The sequence below is a fragment of the Nyctereutes procyonoides genome, unplaced genomic scaffold (genome assembly GCF_905146905.1).
Source record: "Nyctereutes procyonoides isolate TBG_1078 unplaced genomic scaffold, NYPRO_anot_genome, whole genome shotgun sequence".
NCBI lineage: Eukaryota > Metazoa > Chordata > Mammalia > Carnivora > Canidae > Nyctereutes > Nyctereutes procyonoides.
In genome coordinates this window covers 14853396-14859395 of record NW_026575126.1, presented here as the reverse complement: position 1 = coordinate 14859395, position 6000 = coordinate 14853396, and positions in this window count along the sequence as shown.

The window sequence follows — 6000 nt, the reverse complement described above, 5'->3', positions numbered from 1 at the left end:
CAGCCTGGACCAGCAGAGCCACATCCAAATTCTTCACTCCAAATCATGTGCTTAATATTCTTAGAGGACTCAGTGATTTCTTTTCATGAGCAAACAGTACCCCAAACAGTACCCCTTCTTAAAGTGCACTTTGCAGAAGTTTCACCTCTTTTCCAATGAGTTTGAGTTAGGAACTTTTACCCTGTGGCAGAGCAGTATTTTTTTTTTTTTAAGATTTTATTTATTGGGATCCCTGGGTGGCGCAGCGGTTTGGCGCCTGCCTTTGGCCCAGGGCGCGATCCTGGAGACCCGGGATCGAATCCCACGTCGGGCTCCCGGTGCATGGAGCCTGCTTCTCCCTCTCCCTCTGCCTGTGTCTCTGCTTCTCTCTCTCATTCTATGTGACTATCATGGATAAATAAAAATTAAAAAAAAAAAAAAAAAGAAAAAAAAAAAAAAGATTTTATTTATTTATTTTTATTGAGAGAGATCACGAGCAGAGGGAGAAGCAGACTCTCCACTGAGCAGGGAGCTCAATGCAGGGCTTAATCCCAGGACCCAGAGATCATGACGTGAGCCTGAAGGCAGACGCTTAACTGACTGAGCCACACAGGAGCCCCTGTAGCACAGCAGCACTAGCATCTAGTTGGGTCACCCAGGGGACAAAGAGGCTGACCATGGCGATCACTGTGTGGATGCTGGTAACACTGATTCCTGGAGAAGGTGTTTTTATGTAATACACTGAGGTGGAGTCCTCAGTAGAGACATGTAAAGACTGATTTGAATTTTAAGTTAATGTGGAATCTTGGCAGAGAACATTTTAATAAATAAATGCCTTGAGTATTTTTTTAAAATGTTAAAATCAGAGATTATTAGATAGGACAAAGAGGAAACATTATGTTTTCTCTGGGTGTGTGTGTGTGAGGGGGGGGTTTGGTGGGGGAAGTCCCTGAGTCTAACCAGGAAAAGGACCCAACACTTACTAAGCACCCACTAAGTGCCAGGTATTTTACAAACATTGCCTTTGGGTAAGGTAGGTACGATTATCATCGTTCCTGGCTCATAGATGGTATAACTAAGACTTAAGAGATAGTACAGCTTGCCTAGGGGAAGAAACTGGGATTCAGACTAGGTCTGCCTGGATCCCAAAGCCCTCTGTCTATTCACTACACTGCACATCAGATCAAAAGACTGAAGGGCAGAAACAGAAGACTGAATTGGCCCACAGGGCTATTGGGAAGGAGTGGGCAGTGGGAGAAAAGGCTGGAGCTCTGGGAACTGGACGGAGGCACACCAGGTAGCTCCATTTTCATTCATGCCCAGTTCTCCCATCTTCTACTATAGGAGGTCAGCTTCTCAGCTTGAGCCTCCCAGGGTGAGTTGAAGAACCTTGGAGAGAACTCACTCCAGGGAAGGAGGAAGAAGTGCAATGCATTTGCCTGAGCTTCACAGCCTTAAAGTCCAAGAAAGGTGAGCATTCTGAGTGGTCTGACTTATCCCACCCCAACCTTCTTCCTTTTATACATACCAGACTTGCACTAAGGTCCAAAGGCTCTCCCTGGCTTCTTCTGCTCCCTCTCCCAATAAATCTCTTGTACATCTAGTCTTGCCTTGGTGTTAGCTTCATGCTGAACCTAAACTGACACAAAGGCATTGTCCAAACACCTTCCGCCATGTTACAGGCCATCAGGCCACTCTAGCATATTGTCAGAGGGGAGCCTTGGGTGCCTAGTGGTTGTAGGTTTGTTTGTTTGTTTGTTTGTTTAAAGATTTTATTTAGTTATTCATGACAGACACACAGAGAGAGGCAGAAACATAGGCAGAGAGAGAAGCAAGCTCTCTGTGGGGGGCCCAATGCAGGACTCTATCCCAGGACCCTGGGATCAGGACCTGAGCCTAAGGCAGACACTCAACCACTGAGCCACCCAGGTTCCCCTGTAGGCTTCTTTTTAAACATATGTGAATCACCTTTCATCCCAGGAGCTACAGGACACAACTGGGGGCGCTTTGCAGAGGGATGAGATACCAGATAAGCAGGTGGGGCAGGATCCCATGAAACTTGGGCTGTGGCTGTTGATATGACCCCACTGGTGGACATAGGCTGGTGAGAGGATGAGGAAAACTAAGATTATAAATACACAATACAGATATCATACTGAACTGATAATAACTGCTATCATAAGCCAGATGAACCCCATGTTTAATATCTATAGCAAGAATATTATAGCTGTGTTGTATTTGTAAATCAGATAACATAGAGGCAAAATTTACTGCTTGCTATATGCCAAGCACTATACTAAGCTCTTTATTTGATAATCAATATCCATTACTTTCTTCTTCTATGCTAATAAAACCTTGCTTTTGTTTGAGACAACAGTGAGCCAGCCAGATAATGGCTTCTGTCATATAATCGTGACATTCCTGTTCTCAATGGTCCCAACTTCTTCTCATTAAGAGGTGTCCACACAATGCAGTTCTGTCCAGGAGACCCAAGCAGAAGTCTGCTGGGGTAGGGATGGAAGACTGAGTTATGAAAATGCTTCTCCTAGAAGACTACAGGGGCAAACTCCTCGCCCTCTTCAGATCTTTGCTCAAATATCACCTTCCCAGTAACAACTACTCTGAACACCCTGTATAAAATTGTAGAACCAGGCACAGTGTAGACACTCAAAACATTTTTTTTTCTTTAGGGGAGTATATGAAAACAAAACTGGGAAAAATACTGGACAAAGTGCAGAATAGCAAGTACAAATGCCCTGGGACAGGAACATGCCTTATGGTGAGTTGGAGGCGACTGGCATGACTGGGATGGAGTGATGTGGAGGAGGAGATAGATGAAGCCAGAATGACATGGACAGCCTGATCATGTGGGGTTTGCAGGTCCCAATAAAGCCCCTGGCTCATAATCTGAGTGAGTTGGGAAGCCAAAGAGGAACTCTGGGAAGGAGAAGGACAGCTTCTGCCATCCATTTAAAAGCATTGTCTGGGGGCACCTGAGTGGCTCAGTCAGTTGAGTGTGGGACTCTGTGGATTTCTTCTCAGGTCACAATCTCAGGGTCATGAGATTGAGCCCCATGTCAGGCTCCATGCTTAGCGTGGAGTCTGCTCAAGATTCTCCCTCCCCCTCTGCCCCTCCTCCTTCTAAATAAATAAATAAATAAATAAATAAATAAATAAATAAATAAAAGATTAAAAATATTAAAACTATCTGGCTGCTGCCAAGAGAGAGACTGAAGGGGTACAAGTGGAAGTAGGGAGAACAGTTAGGAGACTACTGCAAAAATTCAAGCTGGTGAGGCTATAGCTTGGACCAAAGCAGTAGCAGTGAGGAAGGAGAGAAGTGATTGGTTCTGGATGTATTTTGAAGCATAGTCAATAGTATTTGCTCACAGAGAGGGTATGGATTGTGAGAGAAAGGGAAAACTGATGGATGACGTTAAGATTTTTGTCTGAGCAACTGAAAGCAAGGTGATTGGGAGGACTGCAGGAGAATGGGTTTTGGAGGAAAATCCAGGCATTCAACTTTGGACATGTTTTAAATTTGAGATGCCTATTATATATCCAAGTGGAGATGTTAAGTAGTCAAATGGATATACAGCTCTCAATTTTGTGAGAAAATTTCATGCCAGGGATATAGGTAGTACTTAGAGCTATTAGACTGGATGTATTTACATAAGACATAAGTATGGGGGAAGGAAGGAAGGAAGGAAGGAAGGAAGGAAGGAAGGAAGGAAGGAAGGAAGGAAGGAAGGGAAAGAGAAATGAGGGAGGAAAGAAGGAACGAAAGAAAGAAAGAAAAAAGAAGGAGGAAAGAAAGAAAGATGGGGAGGGAGGAAGGAGGAAAAAGAACAGAGAAATAAGGGAGGAAAGAAGGAGAGAGAAAGAGGAAAGAAAGGAAAGGAGAGGAAAGGAGAGGAAAGGAGAGGGAGAGAAGGAAGGAAGGAAGGAAGGAAGGAAGGAAGGAAGGAAGGAAGGAAGGAAAGGAGGTAGGAAGGAAAGGAGGTAGGAAGGAGACTGGGTGGCTCAGTCGGGTAAGTATCTGCCTTCAGCTCAGGTCATGTTCCCGGAGTCCTGGGATGGAGTCCTAGGTCTGGTTCTCGAAGTCTGCTTCTTCCTCTGCTTGCAGCTTACCCTGCTTGTGTGCTCTCTCTCTCTCTCTCTTTCAAATAAATAAATAAAACCTGAAAGAGAGAAAGAAAAAGAGAGGGAAAGAAAGAAGGAAGGACAGAAGGGTGGGGGGAGGAAAGAAAGAAAGAAAGATCGTTCCAGGGCGAGGCTGAGTCCTGGGACACTCAGGTAACGATGATACATTGTGTGCCAGGCGCTGCTGCCTTATGTGCAGGTGCCCATTTAGCCTTGTAAAAAGTTGCCAGGTGGGATCCCTGGGTGGCGCAGCGGTTTGGCGCCTGCCTTTGGCCCAGGGCGCGATCCTGGAGACCCGGGATCGAATCCCACGTCGGTCTCCCGGTGCATGGAGCCTGCTTCTCCCTCTGCCTGTGTCTCTGCCTCTCTCTCTCTCTCTCTCTCTCTGTGTGACTATCATAAATAAATAAAAAAAATTAAAAAAAAAAAAAGTTGCCAGGTAAATACTCTCACCTGACTGGATGCAGGGGGGGCATCTGTTTCATAGCGACCCGTCATCTGTCCAAAGGCACACAGATGATTAAGTGCTACTATCTACCTGTCTTTTGAGGTAAATGACTTTAATGTCCTCCAGCAACTTAATTTATAGGCCTTGGCATCACCTTTTGTCTAGTAGTCCCCATCCAACCAGCCTCATTTTCACATTAAGCTTCAGTACAGAGTGTGTTAATCTCTTAACTTGAAGCACTACTACTGCCTCCTGGTAGGACTTCCTGCTGTTGGACTGTCCCTGCTCCAGGCCATACCTTATCTTTCTAAAAATAAAAGTGACTGTGTTACCTTCCTGCTTAGCCCTTCTATTAATTCCCCATTACCTGCAAACTCTAGTCCAGTTTTATTAGCCTGGTTTCCTAGAGCCTTCACAATCTGGCTCCAAGCTATTTTTCCAGTCTTACCTCCTGCTACTCTCTCCACAACTCCAACTCCCATGCCAGTCACTTTCCTGTGACACTGAACCTCTGGTTGAGACACACCAAGCTCTTTCACAACTGTTTCACATGCTCTTTCCTTTCTGCACCCACACTGGTTAACAACCCCCACCCCCCAAATACAACATTGACTGGAAGACGTGATGGGGGCACGGTGTTATTTCACATCTCAGAAGAAAGCTTTCAATATTTCATAAGTATGATGTTATTGTTTTAGATACATGGCATCACATAAAGGAAGTCTCCTTTTTGTAATTGCTAAGAATTTGTTGTTTTATCATGAACAGATATGGAATTATATCACATGTTTCTTTGCATCCATTCAGTATCATGCATTCCCTCCTTTAATCAGTCATTGATTTCTTCTCTATTGTAAGAAAGATATTCCCTGGGTAAACCCAACATGATCTTTATGTATTATCCTTTCTTTCTTTCTTTTTTTTTAAAAGATTATACTTATTTATTTATGACACACAGAGAGAGGCAAAGAGAGAAGCAGCCTTCCTGCAGGGAGCCTGATGAGGATCCTCAATCTCGGGACCCCAGTATCATGACCTGAGCCAAAGGCAGATGCTCAACGACTGAGCCACCCAGGCACCCCTGTATTATCCTTTCTTTATATATATATTCCTGGATTTGATTCACTACTACTTTATTTAGCACATAGCCCTGCAATCTGTGCAGGGGCCCCAGAGGTGGGGGGGGAGCACTGTTTGGAGGGGCAACCCAAAGCAACCTGATAATGGGAACAAAGTTCGATTTCCACTTTTCTCTGGGATTAGGGGCTCTGAATAGATGCCTAGGGTTGGGGATGAAGGGGATGTCTCCAGCTTTGTATTATATAGGAAAATGAAAATTTATTATTAGTAACCTTCATATTAAGTACAAAGTTCAGTACACATTCAACCCAAAATCAAAACAGATCTTATTGTTATAAATCAAGTTTTAA